The sequence below is a fragment of the Castor canadensis genome, chromosome 11 (assembly GCF_047511655.1).
Source record: "Castor canadensis chromosome 11, mCasCan1.hap1v2, whole genome shotgun sequence".
NCBI lineage: Eukaryota > Metazoa > Chordata > Mammalia > Rodentia > Castoridae > Castor > Castor canadensis.
The window spans coordinates 21,896,484-21,915,944 of record NC_133396.1 but is presented as its reverse complement, the minus strand read 5'-3'; the positions used below and the strand labels follow the sequence as shown (position 1 = coordinate 21,915,944).

Genomic DNA, 19,461 nt, shown 5'->3' with positions numbered 1-19,461 from the left:
AGCCAGCATAATAAGTGCACACAGCTTTTCTTTGTGTTTTAGAGTTTGTTTCTATCAACCTTTTAATTTATTCTTTCTGGCTCTCCTGTGAATTTGAGTTACCACTTGACACCATCTCACTTCCTTTCTCTAATACAGCCCTGTTCCTTCTCCCATCCCCGCCTTGTGCTATTATTGTCAAATACATTATAATTCTAGGGAAACTTAATTTATACACTAAATAATTGTATCTGCATTGTTTTATGTAAGAACTTTTATACCTGTCAGGAGAAGAAATATACAGTGATACTGATTTTTTTTGGTAATTATCTTTATCCATGTTCTTTTTTTTTCTTTAATGAAAATTCAAGTTCATATCTGGTGTCACTTGCTTTCAACCTGAAGAACTTCTTTGTAGCATTTCTTCTTTTCTTTTTTAATCTGGTGTGTCTTTATCCCATCCTCATTGTTGACAGATAGTTTTCGTTGACTGTAAGATTCTTGGTCGATGGTAATTTTTTTTCTCTTTCAGCCCTTTAAACAGGTAGTCTCACTGCCTTCTCAACTCCCATTTGATGAAAATTCAGCATTTTGTCTTATCGGGGGACTCTCTTGTATTGGTGAGTTATTTTTCTCTTGCTTCTTTCAAGATATTCTCTTCGACACTGACTGTGATGTGTCTAGGTGTGGCATGACTCATCTTAACCATGGATATTATCCCCAGGTTACAGAGAAGGGAGGCATAAAGTCACTTTATCCAAGAGCTCCTAACTAGAGAGTGAGAGAGCGGGGATTTGAACTCAGCCATCTGGGCCCATTGTCTGGGCTTAGCTGCCTCTAACTTACATCTCAGCCTGGCTCTTGTGGGACCACAGAACTCAGTTTCCACAGAGTGCTCAGGTCCACACCTTGGAAATGCTCACTTCTGAAAGCAGATTCCAGACCAACAAGTGGAAACTTTGACCCAACTTTTCTCAATATTCTCAGCCTCTTGCCTAAGACAAGAGAGCTGAAGACTTCAGGTTCTTTTCTCCTTAGCTTTTGTATCACCCAGGCGAATGGAAAACCAGGTATTTTCCTTATAAAAGGGTGATTGTGGAGGAGGAGGAAATAGTGCAGAGAGGAAGCTACTGAATGTGTTTTTGCTGGATGCCAAGCTCTCCATCATGGTCAGCTCCCTTCACAATGAGAGTCAATATCTGTGTTTCTGGAGGGAAATCTCTTCTTCTGCTGGTTTTTCCTTCTGGAGAGAGTGGAGAAGGAAGGGTAAGGGAGCCTGGGGAGGAAAACCAGTGTGGCTTTAGAGAAGCTCCAAGCCTGGTGGCTGCCCTCCAGAGAGAAAGGCTGCACACCATGCTGTGCTGCAGAGCAAGGACTTATGAGACAATCAAATGTGGCCTTGCCCCATTAAAAAGCATGGGGACGTACTGCTATAAATACTACTTCCAGCATTGTTCTCCTGCCTCCAGCATATTTTACTGTGAATCAGGATTCTTGTATATAGGACACACAACAAGAATCCCCCTCTCTCCACCGCTCTGCATTCCTGCCCTTCTCCCACATGCCCTAGCCCTGCCCCCCTGGGTTTCCAACGTCATGCGGAGAAGCTGGACAGGTTTCTGGGGGCAGGGAAACGAAACCCTAGAGCCCCAGTTCCAGCCCCCCAAATGCTAGTGCAAAAAGGAAAACAATGTAGCAGCCACTTCAGGGAGAGAGACTTGAAGCAGGTGCCAAGGAGAGAAAAAGCTGAAGAAGGGCTGGTGCATTTCTCTGAGGAGTTAGTTCAATGTGATGCTTTTTGTCCCCCCTGTGACTTTAGATGGGAAGATGTCCAGGCAAACCTCAGGCCCCCAATGGCTTGCAGCATGTACCCATTAGGGAGAAAGCCCAAGCAACATGGGAGGCAGGGCAAGTCCACTGGCTCTTATGGTCCTGGAAGGTGGCCCAATGGCTTTGCCCTTAACTCTTACCCTGAGTCTGTGCCCTGGTGGATGCCTCACGACTCTTGAGAGATGAAATCAGGTGCTTAGACTGTTTTAAAGAGATCATGATCTCTCCTGACTCCATGACAGAGTTAAAGGTCAGAGCCAAGACAAAGGGGATTTCACTCCTCCCTGGGCCCCTGAGGGGAGATGGCTGATGACAATGTGGGGGAAGGCACAGGGGCTGCTGCCCTCTCTCTTTCCCAGCTAGCACCACCACCTCCCAGGCCTCAGAGCTGCTGGGCATCCAAGAGCATCAGTGTGGAAAAGGCAGCACAAGGCCAGATAAGCGTGAAGCTCAGCTGGCTAATACCATCCCTACCGCTTGCTGCTCTGTGCCCAGTCCCATCAGGCTGTCTGATGGGGCCCAGCACACATGTGATACCTCTGCGTTTGATGAGCCAGGGCCCTCAGGCAACTCGTTCAGCCTCTCAGAGTCTCATCAATAATCCAGGAGTGAGTTTCTGTACAGGATTGCTAGGAGAATGACATGACTTAGGTAGGCTATGGCTCCCAGCAAATGACAACCTTCACTCTGGATCCAGAAAGAACATGAAGTTGACCATTGAGGTGCCTAAGCCTAGCTGGGCATAAGGAGATGGCATTTGCAGGGTAGGAGGGAGCAACGAGTGAGGAGGCTTGTATGCTTCCTTTCCATCCAAAACCACTCTCAACAACTGTCCCCCACTGAACAAGACAGAGATTGGGATAGGATGAGGAGGCTAAGAATTTTGCAGGGCCAAGAAGCCCAGAAATTTCCAGAAACTTCCAGAGAGGAAAGTGACTGCTTTCCAATAGGTCAGGTGAGGAATTTAGAGGAGAAAAGGGAATGGTGTGTCCCAGACCTCTCCCTGGAGCCCGTGGCCTGGCAGGATGGACAGGACACAACCCTTACCCCAGTGGTCCCTAATCCCTGCTTCCCATTGGTATCACCCAGAAAGTCTTAAAGTAATCCCAGTGCTAGATTGCTTCCTGAAATCATTTCATCCCACCATGGGGATGGGCTAGGACCCCCCCATAGTTTTTAAATTCCATTGAGAACCTGGGGCCCTCACAAGTCTGGAGATGTATAGATCCTACACTTCTGATTTAATTTCAGTTCAACTTGAACTATATTTGGCTTTTCTTTTTGGCAGTACTGGGGATTGAACTAAGGGCCTTGTGCTTGTTGGGCAGATGATTTACCATTTGAGCCAAACCTCCAGTTCTTAACTTGAACTAGAATTCAGCTATCTAATATGACAGCTGCTGGGCATTTGTGACTCTTGATCACCTGAAACTTGGTGAGTCCAAATTGAGAAGTGCAGGAAGTATGAAATACACACCAGGTTTCTATGGCTTGGTATGACAAAAGAATGTAAAATATCTCATAAATGACTTTTTAAATTATATTATGTGACTCATATTCCACTTTGATTGTACGGTACTGGTTTAGAGACCAGCCAATAAAGACAAATGTGTTTTTTATGGTTCTTCTATTCGTAAGTTTGTTTCATTTGATTTTGACAATAATTTACTTTACTTCGTGATTCCATTTATATAACATTCATGAAATGACAAAAATAAAGAAATGGAGAACAGATGAGTTGTTAGGGACAGGAGCAGGGAGGGAAGATGGAGAGAGCCCAAGTGTGGCCAGAAAGGGCAAGATGAGGTACCCTTATGGTGAGAAAGCATTCTGTATCTTGATTGTCTCAATGTCAAAATCCTGGTGGGAATACTGGGCTATAATTTTGCAAGATGTTACCACTGGGGAAAGGGTACATGGAATCTGTATATTTATTACAACCATAGATGAATCTACAATTTTCTCAAAATAAAAGATTTAATTAGAAAGCAATCACTTCTGAGACAGTAACTTTTCTACTTCGCTGGCAGAAACCCTCCTGCAAAGCAATTTGGTTGAGTTGTAAGCATTTTCTTTTCTCTTGGTTCCAACATTTGTACTTCTGGGAATTGCTGCCAAGAACATAAATATAAATGTAAGTGTAAAATATGCCAAGATATTTATTTACTGTTGTTTATAATAAAAATGCTCAACTCCACCAAAATGACTTTCTGCAGAAAGGTTGAGCATTATTAAGTGGCTACATAATAGCCACTTGAGAGGATGAGTAATGCTGGTAAGATAACGTTAAACAAAAAATGTGATCCAATATATCAATATTTTGTTTGCTAATTTGTAAAAAATAGCTTTTTAATACTTTAACATGAAAGTATTAACAGTGGTTGTTTTGACAGTAGCATTACAGATGAACTCGCTTATCCTCTCTACTGTTTCTTCCCCCTGATTTTGTTTAATTATTCAAAACTTTTTGTTCAAATGACACAGTGATCATTTCCCTTTTTTTTGTCAGCTGTTGCTGAGAGACATGCCCAACCAGGGAAGAGGGCAGCTGTCTGACCACCCCCAACTGATTGAACGAGGTGGTGTAACATAGAGTCCTTAGTCACTTGTAGGCATGGCTGGGACAGGGCTTATAGGACTGGGGTCATTTATGGGCAGATGTAGGGCCCCATTGCTGCCCCCAAAGCCACACTGAGAACCATTGCCTGCTGGATGGTAGAAAGAACCTGAAACATCACATATATGGGAACTCTGGTAAGATAGTTAGGCTTTCTCCTCCTCTTTGGGTAAAGACAGAAAGTGGTGACAGTGAAGTCTCTGTGCACAGGGTGGTTGAGGGAGGAAATGGCAAGGGGTTACAGTGACCTTGAAGGTGTGTTTTATTTAACTAGGTAAGAGCCAAACTGTCTTCCTAGGTAGTTGTACCATCTTGCTTTATATCCTCACCAGCATTGGTAGTGTCAGATTTCTTCATTTTGATCATGGTGTGAATAAAAGTTAACTGTAACCTGCATTTCCATGATACTAGTTACAAAGAATATGCTTTTGAGGCCTAGTCATATGGCTGTTTCCTTTTCTATGGAATGCCTGTTCATGATTTTTCACTGTTTTTTCATATTGGTTCATCTTTTTTTTTTATTAATTTGTACAAGCTTTCAAAATAGCCCAGATATTACTCTTGTCATATTTATGTGTGGAAATATTTTCTGTTCAGTATACATTCTCTTCACTTTATTTATGGCATCTTTTGAGGGGTTCTTTAAATTTAATATATTTGAATGTATGGTGCTATCACTGACCTTTGTGTGCTTATCTTGCATCTATTAACTTTGTTGAATTTGATTCTTGTGGATTTTCTGTGTGGATGACCCACTAGTCTGTGTATAACAGCTTCGTAGCTCATCCCAATTCTTCTACTTCCTATTTTTTTTTTCTCATCTTGGTGCACTGTTTAGGAGCTTTGGAACGTGAAAGGGATGACGTTAATATACTTGCCTGATTTGGAAAGGAATGATTCTAACACTTACCATTGAGTGTGTGTGTACTTGCTGAAAACATGGCCTCTCAGATTTTTTGTTTGGTTTGGTTTATTTTGTAATCGTGTTGATTTTTACCATTTTTTCTGCATTCATCCAGAAGATATGTTTATTTTCCCTCCTTTAAGCTATTAATAGGAGGTAAGTTATGTTAATAGATTTTCTAATGTTAAACCATTATTTTTGGCAGTACTGGGGTTTGAACTCAGGGCCTTGCACTTGCTAGGCAGGCGCTCTTGCTTGAGCTCCTCCCTCAGCCCTTTTTCCATTGGTTATTTTTGAGAAGGGGTCTTGCTATTTGCCTGGCCTGGCCTGGACCACAATCCTCTTATTTGTGCTTCCCACATAGCTGGGATGACAGGTGTGCATCACCACACTCAGCTTTTCATTGGTTGAGATAGGGCCTTGCAGATTTTTTGCCTGGACTGGCCTCAAACTGTGATCTTCCTGATCTCTGCCTCCTGAGTAGCTAGGATTACAGAAGTAAGCCACAGTGCCCAGATGCTCTCATTTTAATATGGTTTCTAATCCTTTTATCTCCATAATTATTTTAAATAATTATTGGGCTTACTTCTTAAGACTTTTAATACTAATTTCTCCATTGCTGTCTGTGTGCCAACTTGCCTCAAGGTAAACCATGCCTTTGTGTGATTTGTAATTTTTTTAAAAAAGCAAAGTCTCAGATGTAGCCTAAGCTGACTTCAAACTCATGATCTTCCTCCCTCAGACTCCCCAGTGCTGAGATGTGCCACCATATGTGGCCGCTGTGTAATTTTTATTATGAGTTCATGGCTTTTCCCCACTGTGGAAATCCTAGGTCCTCTGAGTCCCGGAAGAGTCTCTGAAAAGTGGTCTTGAATTTTATTCATCTGGGTGAGCAAGGGGTCCCATTAATCCAAGACCTATTTTTACATTAATTTCTTAGCTCAGGAGTCTCCTCTTAAAATTTGGACTCTGCACCTATGGGTCACTCAGTCTTTGCCTTTTGGTTCCTTTTCCCTCCAGAGTGTCTGGACTGAGTTAACCATCCTGGAAACTTCTTGGGCTGAGAGTTGGCAAGGTTTTAGCTTCTCATGCATGGAGGAGTCATAGTGTCAGTTTCTGAACTTGCTAGGGCCCAAGGCCACATCCTCCTGTCTTCGAGTTGACATTAAAATTCCACACCTGAGCTCCTATGGCCCAAAGTGGGATTGACTATTCCCTAGCACCCTTTGGTGTCTACTCAAGGCTCTGATTGAGTCCCCAGATGCGCCTTCCTTGTAAGAAAGCTATGTGTTTTAAGACCTCCTAGGAGCTGGTGGTTGGATGGTTACGTGGTTGTGTGTGAGCTGGGCTTACTATGATGCCCAAACTAGAAGTTTCCAATGCAGTACATACTTTTCATCCCCTTCTCTTTCCTAGGGGTGGTAGCAGGCAGCTCTGTCACCCTCATCCTACGTTATGGGGCTGGGGGAGAAGGATGACCCCTCCTCCTTCTTTTCTGCATTTCCTACATGCTACAATGAGCACAAATGATTTCTCCAGTCAGGAGTGTGTGTGTGAACTTTAAAATAAAAAATATTTAATTTTCATTAATTTTAAATTTAATTTATAAATTACAAGGGCCAGGGGCATGGCTCCAGTGGTAGAGCACCTACCTAGCCATTACAGGGCCTTGAGTTCAAACCCCAGTACTGACAAAAAAAAAAAATCAACAAAAGATGACCTACATATAACTACAGTCAAATTCATGGGTTCCTACATCAATAGATTCAACCAACCAGTTTTTTTTAAATTGTTTCTGTACTGAATATGTACAGACTTTTTCTTGTCATTATTCTGTAAATAGTAAAGTATAATAATTTACATAGCATTTACACTATATGAGGTATTATCAGTAGTCTTGAGATGTTATAAAGTACCCAGGAGTGAGTGTATATGTTAGATATTAATACTATGCCATTTTATATGAGAGACTTATGCATTCTTGGATTTAGGTATCCTTGGGGGTCCTGGAACCAATCCCCAGAAACCAAGGGACAACTCTATATATTCTTTAAGCCAGAGCAGCTCCACGGCAGAGGAAGCTGACAGTGAGTTTCCTCTCCTCTCTCTGGGATGACCCCTCTACTTCCTGGGGCACAAGCCAGCCTGCCCCAGGCTTTGTGCTCTATTTTTATTTTCCTATTTAACTGTGTCCTATATATTCTGCTACGTGGAGTGTGCAGCTCAGCAATTCAATAGACAACTGACCTCAGTTTGCAAATGCCCAGGTCATCTGGAGCTCTGCAGGCCATTCATGGGGTCCTCAAGCCCCTCCCCCAATGTTGAAGAGCAAGGATGGAGACAGACTCCCAAAAAGAGTCACAGGATGGAATATATCGACCGTAGAAAGGTCTCCCAGGAAGACAATGGACCTTGGGCAAAGTCTGCTTGTAGTTACTCTCAGCAACTGAGGGCCTGACAAGGCTGTCCACTTGTTTTCTTATGATCAGTTTTCGTTTAGACTGGCTTGGAGCTGTCCTGGGACTCACCTCCTCAAAGAATAGCTTTTTGAGATTTTTTTTTTTCCCCATGCTGGGAACTGAACCCTGGGCTTTGCACATGCTAGGCAAGTGCTCTGCCACTGAACCACATTGCTAGTCCAAAATAGGGGGGTTAATTACTCTTCCTTATCTTCTTTCTCAGTTATTTCATTTCTACACCTTTACCATGATCTAAACTGTATCTTCTGACCATGTGACGTACTCCTCATAGGTTACCCGTGCAGAGCCCTTCAAAAGCACAGTGAGTCATCAGGCAGAGGGGAAACCACATAACATTGTTTGTTGATTGATTGCATTGACCTTGACCCTTGTTTTCTCAAAAGCTTTCATAAGGGTTTGTGACCTCACTGACTCCTTTGACCAAGCCTACAGAGATGACACAATGGGAGCCACAATCCATTTTATAAGCGAGAAGTCAGAAGCTGAGAGAGGTGCCCTGCCCCAGGAAGCAAGGGCAGAATTTGAACTTGTGTCTTTTTGGGTTGTGGTCCTCTGCCTATGTTCGTGCCATTCAACCAACAGAGGCACGGACTTTCCTAGGCAGTCCCCAGAACAGAATCCCAGGGCCAGTCAGCCAGAAAGTAATTCCCAGGATACAGGGTTGGGGGCACCCCAAGCTCTCTGCCATCACCCCATGTTGGATCTGCTGTCCCCAGGGTGGGGACAGGGTGAGACCTGAGACCGCTGCCTCCCCACATTCTTGCTGCTTCCCTGGTTCCCACCCTTCCTTCCTGGATCTCCTCCATCTAGCCAGCTCACAGCTGCCTCCCCAACCCGCCTGTGCCCAGCAAGGCTGTCCAGGCACCTCAGATGATGAATGGCCTCGTTCTGCCTGTAGGCAACAACGCGTTCATCAGGAGGGAGACAGGCGCTCCCATCTGGAGGGAAGAGTGGGAAGGAAGGAAATCAATAAGGGAGAATGATGGCTCTATACCATACCTCCCTGCTTTATTTCCCTCTGTACTGGCAGGGGGAAAAAACGTTGGCTGTGGTTTTGATATTAATTGATCTTGAAGCTGGGTGAACCCAGCAGTGCTCCATTAATGGCCAGCCATTGCCTGTGGGCACAGGGCTGACAATGAGCTCTCAATCAATGTGCAGGACCCGCCAGTGTCTGACTCCATATCTTGCCTTCTTCCTGCCCCCAGAGCTGGGGCCTGCAACAGGGTCCCCGTGCAGGTTCCAGGACCAGGGGAGGGAGAGGGAATGGGAAAGGAAGTCAGAGGAGGGAAACGGGTCACTACTATGACCCCTCACCAGGTACTCTTTGAAATACCTTCAAAGCCGAACTGAAATCCAAGTGGTGCGCATCGCATTATCAGTCACTAACACGTTAGTCCGAGCCTTATCTTCAATGAGGATAGTCACAGCACCTGTTTTAGGGACACGGTGAGGCGTGTATGAGGTGATTCATGCTCAGAGACCAGCCTGGCACTGGGGACCATGTTTGGCACTGTCAGCTGCTATTTAGGTGGAGCTCTGGCCTTGGCCCCCAATCCTCCAACTGTTTACCAGCTGTGTGCTCTTGCCTGGCAACTGTCAGGCCCTCCATTTTCTCTCCTGGGCGCCTTCCTTGATATTCCCAGGTGAGATAATATTTGGGATAATATTCCATTCCTTGGAAAGGTGCTAAGATGGTGAGACACGGTGGCATATATGGAGCTCGGCACAGGTGCCTGGCACATAGTGGTAGCTCCCCTTCAGCTTCTAGAAGTTTCTGGTGGAAACAGATTAAAGAGAGAACATTGGGACACCCGGAAATGGAGTGACATCCTTAGGAATGTTTCAGAGAGGGCAGCATGTGGCTGTGCAGGGTCTGATCGCCAATGCGGAGTTCAGAGCTGGGGAACAGAGGTGTGGATGCCAGGACCAGCCCCTATGCTCAGAGAACTGAGTTCCCAGGGTTGCTAACACCCCCAACCTAGAGCCCTTTCCTTTGTCTTCAAGGAGGGACAATCAATGTCTCCAGACTTCTAGGTTAGAAGCACCTAGTCAGGGCAAGTTTCTACTTGGCTCTGTCTCAAGAAGTTACAAAAGCCAAGGGTTCCTCACTCAAGTTCACTCTGCGTTCAAATCCCACCTCCCTCACCTACCAGTTGAGTGCCCTTGGGTAAAACACTTCATGTCTCTGTACCTTACTTTCTGCATCTATAAAGGGGTGATAAAAATAGAACCTCCTTCATGGAGTTGTGTGCCCATCAAACTAGTCTAGTGCCCAGGACTGCATAGCACAGAAGAATCCAAAGTCAGGCTTGCTCTGATTACAACTGCATGGTATTCGTCTATCAGCACACATCTGTGATGGAACCAGGATGGGCATGAGGTTGCCCTGCAGACAGTGGTGACTGCAGGTGGGTAAGATTCCTGCTATTAATGCTCTCCCCCACTGAAGCCAAAAGGGGGCTCCAATGATCCCCCCTCATAACTGCCATGGCTGGGAAGGGCTCTTCTCAGAACACAGGTCCCGGACCCTGGCCTGGGGCTCAGGCAGCAACTCAATACAGCAGGTAAAGGAAGAATGGGTGTGTACTGGGGACCACTATCCTCAATGTATCTGAGGTCAAGCATCTGACCCAGGCAAGGAGGGCAGTGGGAAAAGCCCAGTGGCTGTGAATCTGCCCTGATCAGGCAGAGTTCCAAGTGTGCCTCCCTCTCAGTCCTCCCCATGACTCTTGGAGAGCCACCTTGACATTCTCCATTTCCCAGGGAGAAACTGAGGCTCAGGCAGGTCTGAGGCCTAGGGGCACTCAGGGAGTAACTGACCTGAAGGCATACAGACAGTGCATGGGCTCTGGCCTGACTTCTGTGACCAAACAGCTCATTGTGGCTCCTTAACACCCCCTGGCCAGGAGTCATGTCAAAGAAAGTCAGGCTCTGCTGGTTTAGATCTAGGGAAAGGGTCGAGAGCCAACCCCTGCAAAGCCCCTGTGTTTCTCTAGGAAACAGTTCCCCTCTAGGAAATCAGCCCTGTTGACCACACCACTCTCACGCACCCCAGGGCGTGTCTCCATTAGAGACATGCCTGTGTCCCAGAAGGATACAGTGGCTTTGGCACCATGCGTGTGCCTGCCCAGGGCACCTGGCTTCCTCCTCCTGCTGAGGCCTTCTCAGTTCTGAAACCAAGGAGACTTCACGAGAAGTCACCTCCTCCTAAGGCTCTGGCTGGGAGTGGGGAGTGGAGCCCATGGGGAAGGGACTGATGCTCCTTTGAGCCTTAAGCCTCAGACCTGGCCTCACAAGAGCCTCAAAAACCATGATGGTGGTTAAGTGTGCAGAGTCCCCGAGCTCAAACTCTTGCTTTGCCACCAAGCATCTATGTGGCCTTGGGAAAGTTGCTAAACTGCTCTGAGCCACCATGCGCTTGCTCATCTGTGAAATGGGTAACATGATTTCAAAAAGTTTTCAAAAACTAATAAATTTTGGCAGGGATGTGGGGAAATTGGAACCATCATACTTTGCTGGTAAGAATGTAAAGTGGTGTAGCCATGGTGGAAAACAGTTTGGTGGGGTTCACTAAGTTACACGTGGAGTTATCATGTGATCCAGCAATTCCATCGTAGGGAAATAACCCAACAGAAGCGAAAGCAGGTGTTCAAACAAATACTTGCACCCCGATGTTCACAGAAGTGTTACCCATAGTCATCAAAAGGTGGAAAGAAATGGAGTGCCCTCCAGATAATGAACGGATAAACACTGTGGTCAGTCCATGCAGTGGAGTATTAGTCAGCCATGGAAAGGAATGCAATACAGACCCATGCTATCACATGGAGGAGCCTTGAAAACACTCAGGTGAGAGTCAGACCCCAAAGGCCATATGTTTGTTGTATGATTCCACTGATATGAAATAGCCCTGAAAAGCAAAGCCACGGGGACAGAGAGCAGATTAGTGGCTGTCAGGACCTCAGGGAGGGGGGGGATGTAACTGCTGCTTAATGGGGTGCATTTCTTGTTGGGTGATGGAGTGTTTGAGATAATGGTGATGACCAAATGACACTGAATTAAACTTTCAGATGGCTAAAATGGTAGGCTTTCTGTGGGTTGTACCACAACAGGAACCTTTAAAGACTGCATGAAAAGATCATGATTCACCCCCATTTCAGGGGTGCACTCCACACATGTAGTGTAGAACCAACGCGGAGGAGGAGGACGCATGGGGATCAGAGATGGGAAGCAAAGCACTCAGCGTAGGACGTGATATATCGTAGCTGCTCAGTAAACTACAGCTTCCTCCCATTACCCTTTATGCTGCAGAACTCGCCTCTTGGCAATACTGCCCTGCAGCGCTGGGATGTGGGAGAGTCAGGTCTTCAAGATCTTGAAGCTGGACGCCATGGATCAATAGACCCACTGCCTCCCAGAGCAGGCGGAGGCCAGACTAGCACTTCCATGAAGGGTGCTCATTTCAGTGACCCAGAAGCAAGTGCTGTTCAACAAGCAGTCTGTAGAGGCTGCTCAACTGCCCTGGTCCAGTAGGGTGACTGAAAGGCTCAGCTGCTGCTGGCGGTGCTAAGGGCAAGGTGGCTGCTACAGTGAGCTGGAGAAGCCACCCCAGCACAAATAAAACCCCCAACTGGGAACATCTGGGAAGGTTTTCTGGAGTAGACAGCTCCCATGCTAAGTCCCTTATATCACCTGGTTCCCATCTGGAGAATAGTTCTTGTCTTAGATGAAGGGAAGGACAAGAGAATTTTGGAAGAATCAGACCCTATGCTAGGCATTTTGGTTACATTTTTCTTTTACAAATTACAAGAGTTCAGAAAATACAATGGACCTTTTGGGTTCAAATCTTGGCTCTACCACATTTGATCTGGGTGACTTGGGACCAGATACCTAACCCCTCTGTGTCTCTGAAAGCAGACACGATGACATGGTGTATCTCCAAAGGCTTGCACAGGAAGCTTACCAGACTTCACGTAACAAGCACCCAGTAAGTGCTAACTCCTCTTACGGAATCACCAGGGACCTGTGCTTCCAAGGGGGACTGTCTCTAGGAGGGACAGTACAGACTGTTGCCCAGTTCCCCACCCTGGACACCAGAGAATATGGGGAACCCCACAGGCTCTCTCACCCATGTCCTGCCTGGCTGTGTATCCATGCCACGCTGCAGGGGTGGGTTCCCCTGCAGGGGTGCAGTTGTCCCTCTGTGGCTTTAACACCCCCCCAACACCAGAGAGTGATTCCTTATTCCAGCATCTCTCCCCTACCAGGCCAGGCCGGCTGCTGGCTCCCTTCCATGCACAAGCAGCGCCTCCACCCCCACCACCGTGTGCCAGCCGCCTCTGAGTCAATGCATCCATCATCTTCATTCCGTGAAGATCATGGAGGCCCAGATTCCAGGACTGCCCCTGGCAGCCTCCTCATGGGCCCATGAGCACTGGGGAGTGCAGGAAACCCCACACTAGCCCACACCACAACACAGGGAGAAGTTGCTCCTGGTAACTTCTCATTCTTGTCGATTCAGATTTGCTCTGGAATGGTAGAGACGGGTCTCATTTCTGAAGCATTCTGTCATAAACAGAAACAGCTGCGATCACCAGCACATGTCTGGGGCTTCTAACCTGCTCCCCCTTTTCACCTGAGCTACTCTAAGCAGAAGGGGCTCATAGACTTGAGCCCTGAAGACACCTAGGTTCAAATCTGGCTTGCCACTTACTAAGTGGGTGACCAGAGGCAGTTGCTCAACCTCTCTAAGCACCAGGCTCCGTATCTGTATGGTTTCCTTCATTTGCAGCAACGATAAAAACAAAGCCACCAAAACCTCTTCAATGACAACGACAGTGCTGTCATCATCTCTATTTTTACCAATGAAAAATGCTGAGCGAGAATGAGCAAGATCTTAGTCAAGGTCTCTGGATAGTGAGTCCAGAAGGCTGGACACAAACTCTCCGTCACCATCCTACTGCTTTGTCCCACTCTGCTGGTGAGCTACTCCCCGACCCTAGAAGCAAGTTTCCATAGAAACCAGCTCATCCCACTGGGCAGTAATTGCCCCTGCCCCAAGCACACTCTTCCATCCTGGGGATGGGATCCATCTGCAGAGAAGCCATCTCCCACCCAGGAAAAGGGGCTCTATAGCCACAGTTATCAGGAAGATTGTGACTACCATGAGCTGTTTGTCTTTTCCCAACTGACTCTGGTATTTTTAAAGTGTCTGTTTCCACTGGGGATCCATGTGCCACTTGAACACCGTGGACCTGCCTGATGGGTTAATTGAGACTCTCTGACTTCGAGGCTTAGAGGTCCTGGGGTGACAGTGTTGGGAACAAAGCTGGTGTCAGCAACCCCTGCTCAACCACACGGACCTTTCAATTTGATTCAAGCTTAGCTCCCAGGAGAGGACAAGGCAGCATCATTAGTGGGAGGTGGCAGGCTGGCCCTGACAACCCAGGGAGACACAGCCTCAGAAAGCCTCCCCCAGGCCCTCTGAGCTGCAGTTAACTTCCTTCACCTCCTGGGATACTGGCCCGACCTCGCTAGAAGGCCCTACAGCAGCTCAGAAAAATCATGTGCAAGAGCTGTGACTGGGAGGAGCAGGAGATCCGCCTGCCCTCTGGCATCCCATAGCACACATCAGGGACAGACAGGCAGCACGTAAGCACCGAGAGTTACCCCAACCCCCTTCCCCCCAAAAAAAAAAAACCAACAGAGGTACAGAGAGATTTTGACTAGTTGTCTAAGACCACACACAGCTAGTGAGGGACTGAGCTAGGATGTGAACTCAGATCTGCGTCGTTCCCAGGCAGTGTAAGACAGAGTGCGGGCTGCCCAAGTTCATGTCCCAACTGCAAAACCTAAATTCTGTCACCCTTCTTGGCCTTGCTCTTCCTCATTGAAAGATGGAGTAAAGAAATCATACTTAGAGGAAGACTGTGAATGTGTGTAAAAAAAGCACCTACCAGGTCGTGAGTGCTCAGGGAATCCCCTTTATATTCAGAGAGAGAGTCATGGCCTTCAGTGACAGACTGGGGCCATCAGAAAACCCAATCAACTGCCCCTACCCAGCCATAGACACCTCCTCCTCAACTTTCTTCTCCCATGCTTGGCTTGGCAGGTCCTTCTCCAGGGCTCTCTCTGCTGAAATGTCACCTGCTCAGTGAGCCCTTTCTCGAATCTCCTTTTGAAAATGGCAGCCCTCACTGTCTAAACTCTGACCCTTGCCCTCTTTCTAGCATTTTCAACATGTAGCCAACTATAAATTTTACTTCTTTAGCATACTTATTATTCTGCAGCTCTCTCTTTAGTTGCTCCTCAGGGAACAGGATTGATTTTTTTTTCTGTTTTATTCTTAGCTATATCTTCAGGGGTTCTCAACACCAGGCCATTTTATTCCCTAGGGGCTATCTGGCAATGTCTTGGGACAGTTTTGGTTGTTACAACTGGCTGGGTATTGGGGTGGATGCTACTGGTATGGAATAGGTGGTGACCAGGAACATTACTGAACACCCTAAATGTACAGAACAGCCTCCCTGCCACCAAATGCAAGAACAGCCAGCCCCACGTGTCAATGGTACCCCCATTGTATCTCCGTTCCTTACGGCAGCAGTTGGCACATGTATAAGAGGTGTTTAATAAATGCTTGCTATGGAAGAACAAAGAGATGCTGTCATCACTGTCATCATCACTATGATTTAAGAATAGGCATGGTCAAGAACAATCCTTAAGAACTGTCTCTTGAGAACTGATGGCCAATAGGTCATACTGGTGGCCTGACGCCTCTCTCCTCTGGTCTGGGCTCTGCCCTCCAGAGCACCCAGAGCAGGCTGTAAACTGTTCATCACTGGGCCATAAGGAGCCAGGACCAGTCCACATTGCCAGTTCCCCCTGGAGCACAAGGGATGCTAACCTACGTCTCCCCCAATGTGCCTGGCCCATGGGCTGCTTCTGCAGGGACTCCCCACCCTCACCCTCAATACCCTCCCACTCAGAACTTCCATGAACCATTCAGGGGACCCCCAAGGGATCCCTGCACTTCCAGCCTCACTCAGTGCAGGCGCCTTCCAGTCAGGGTGAACTAGGCTGTTTTTGCTTCTTTCCAGAAAGGTGATAGGGAAGAGGGACATGGGTGTCAGGGAAACACAGGAATGGGGATACTTCCTTCTTCTGCTGACCTAATAAATTGCCACTGACAATCTTAAATAGCCTAGCTGACAGCCTAGGCTCCAAATGCAAAAAACACCTCCCTTAGAACAGTGGACCCCCTTCCAGGGCCCTGTGCTGGGCATGGGGAGGAAGCAGCACGGAAGGAAAGGGAAGAATGCAGCAGCCCTGCCCCTGCCAGCGCCAGCTAACATCTGCCTCCTCAGCAGGTGCCTCCCCCACATGTCCACCCAGATTGGGGTTGAGGTTCGCCACTTTCCTGCCTGCTGCCTGCCTGAATGGTGAGACCTGCTAAGTACCATCTTCTCTGGCCTGCCTCCCAGCTTCCTCTTTTCTCCCCTCTGCTCTTCTGTTCTCTCTGTTTCCTCTCAAAGGTCTCAAAAGCTTCTAAACAAGTCATTGCTGCTAAGGCTTAGTAGCAGACATAGTGGGTACAAGACCATGAGTCAAAGGAATGAGTCTCTCGTGTGGAATATTAGGCATCAGACAGCTAGGTTTTGGGAGAAAGGATGATATTTGGAAGGCAGGGGCTTTCCTGGTGCCCCACAGTCACAGGTAGCTGGCTACAAGTCTGCCCAAAACCCAGGATAGGATGACAGAGTGGGTATGTGCCCAGCAACCACAACCACCTGGAAATGGTCCAGGAGGCTGCATGGGGCAGGCCCAGGATGTCGTAGCCTGCCAGAGACAGGACTTGGTGGAGGCTAGGTTACAACTCCTTCAGCCCCACTTTCTGGGACTCCCTGCAAGTCACCTCCTCAAATGGGGCTGGGGCTGGAGGAAGCAAAGGCACAACAAGCAGTCCTGGCCACCTCTAGTAAACCAGACACTGTCACCTGTGATCTTACTTTGTTCACAGAGAGGGAGACTCTGACTTTAAGCTGTTCTGTGACTTGGCCGATGTCACACAGTTAGTTGGTGACCTAGCTGGGTTTGAAGCCTACATTTTACACCACAACCTAAGACCAGCCTCTTCCAGCCAAGCAAGTGTGAACAATTCAGCCAACCTTTCCCTTGAGCCCCTCCCCAGCCTAAGTCCCTAAGCCCTGATTCTAAACACAAGCCTGACCATGGCTGGGCTCCACGCACCCACCCATTGTCTAATGGAGCCAGATACAGCCCACCAGGATGCCAGGGTCTTCACATCACCAACATCCCATCTTCAGCAGGGCCACTTTCCTTCCTTCTGTTAAAACATGTGTGGACAAGTGTTCCTCAGTACACGCAGCCTGCTTGCACCTACTGCCTTCCATACAACAAGAGGGGATGGGATTTTAGGGTGGGGATATGCCAAGCACAAACACAGACCTCACCATTTCTAAGCACCCAAGGACCTGGCCCTGGGACAAAACACCTGCAGCTACCTCCAGGTGCCTCAGCAGAGAAGTCAGAGCTAGGGCTTCCCAGGCAGGCAGGAGACACCAGCACCAGGGGGTGGCTATGGCATTAGCAGAGAGGGGCAAGCCACCTGTCACCAAGACATCTGTGGTCCTGAGATGCCCTGAAACCAGGACATTGGATGCAGGCCAGAGTCCCATGTCTCCCCCCCCCCCCCACCTTCCAGGGCAACCCAGGCTGTTCATTCATCAAGCCCTGGTGTTTGTGGAGAGAGGCACAAGCTCTAGATGGCTGAGAGGGACCCCATCTTGTGTTCCCTGGGATGGAGATAGAGCAAGAAGCCAGCTCTAGTGACAGCCTGAGTGTGTTGGGGATCCTGTCCTGGATCCTGCTCTCTGGGCACTGAAAATCCAGTGCAAAGAGGGGAGTCCCTTCCTTTTTCTGAACAAGGGCTCCCTCATCCATTAAAGGGGACATCGGTGTGACCAGCAGGGTCAGGTGAGAGCATGTGGCTGTGCTCAGCAATTACAGTCTCAGCCTCTTTGCTCCTCAGTCAGATACTGGGGAATTGCTTTCAAATCCCTTTCAATCCCAGGAAGGGATAATTCGATTTCCGTTTAAAAATTTGTAGCAAGCTGCATCTTCATCAATTGCTAAATTAGCATGAGGGCAAAGAGATCAAGTAATTAATCTAAGGTCCTTTGGCATGACTGGGGAAATATTTTTGGTGTGCGCCTGGGAGGCTGAAGTCTCCCAACCAGTATCTGCCTCGGGGTCGCCATCGCCTCTGCGCTTCTCCTTCTATCCCCTCGCAAAGCCCATTCCTCCTACCTACCCACCCGCCTTGGGCATCCTCGTCACCACGGCCAGGTAGGAGTAGTCCTGAGCAGCCAGATGTCTTCGGGCAAACGGACGCGCGACTCGCAGGGGTAGTGAGGTCACCCGACAGGCTGTGATACTCGGGGAGTTCGACCCGTGTGGACCGATCGCCCAGCTCAACAGGTGTTGGTGGGTTTTCTGTTACTGCCGCTCAAGTCCGTCCGGGGAAAATCTGGCCTCAGCTTCAGAATGGGCAAACAGCCCAAACCATCTGCAAAGTAGGGGCGTCTCCGCCTCCCTCCCCTACCCACTCCCCACATCATCATCACACACACACACACACACACACACACACACACACACACACACACACACACACACACACACACACACACACACACACACACCCCTGCACCTTCCAGGACGCGCACACTAGCCCTGCCCTTGGCTACGCGTAAAGACGCGCGGTGGCCCAGGCACCGCTGGAGATCGTCCCCTCCCCCGGGCCCCCAGAAAAGAAGAGCGGGTCTCTCCTGGGCTCTCTTACCTCGCCCGAGCGGCCGTGACCTCCAGCCTGGGTCGAATGTCCCTCACCAGCTACGCGCACTGGGCGAAGGTACCGCAGGCTGCCCGGCGCCCGCCCCGTCAGGTCCGCCCGAGCCGCCAAGCCAGTGACCGTTGCCGCCGCCGCCGCCACCGCTCTAGTCCCGGGCCCGGAGAGGGAGGGGCAGGCGGGGTGGGGCTTGGGGCGGGGCTTGGGGTGGCACTTCCCCCTTCCCGCGGCTCCAAGAAGCTATGCGTGGCTTTGGGACCCCGCGGACACTGCGTTCCACTGCGAAAGGTGAGACCTTGGGGTGCGAGTTGCAGGTGAAGAGTGGGGGGCTGGGGTGGGAGAAGGGAGGCTTTCCAGGCTACACGGGCGTGGCCGAGAACATCTGCCTTGAGTTAGACTTACCTTCCAGTGCTAGCTGTCGTTGCTGCTGTTAATAACCGTGATGAGGAGGATGATAACAAGACAGCTAATATTTAATGAGCACCGGCAAAGCGTTTTGCACGTCCCAAGTCATTTAACCCTCACAACAATCCCATTCCACAGATGAGACGTAGTGATGAGCTTGAGGACTCACACCTGGAGAAGGCAGAGCCAGGACGGCAGCTCGGGTCTGTCTGGTTCCAAGATCTGTGCTTTTAAAGCCCTACCTACTATGGTCTTTTTTTTTTTTTTTCCTGTGTGGCATTAAGAAGAAAAATAAAATAAAATAAAAATTGCCCCTCTACTCAGTGCTGGTGGCTCAAGTCTGTAATCCTAGCTTCTTGGTAGGCAGAGATTGGGAGGA

At 48.4% G+C, this 19,461-nt stretch overlaps 1 protein-coding gene across 1 annotated transcript in view; it reads right to left on the bottom strand.

Moving 5' to 3' along the window:
• The window catches only part of Cacng5 (calcium voltage-gated channel auxiliary subunit gamma 5), a 40,084-nt gene extending 21,273 nt beyond the window's left edge, over positions 1–18,811 (bottom strand). Inside the window, exon 1 of the mRNA XM_020165151.2 lies at positions 18,672–18,811. The gene's annotated coding sequence lies outside the window, so the exon portion shown is untranslated. The remainder of the gene's footprint in view (positions 1–18,671) is intronic.
• Between the last annotated feature and the right edge of the window lie 650 nt (positions 18,812–19,461).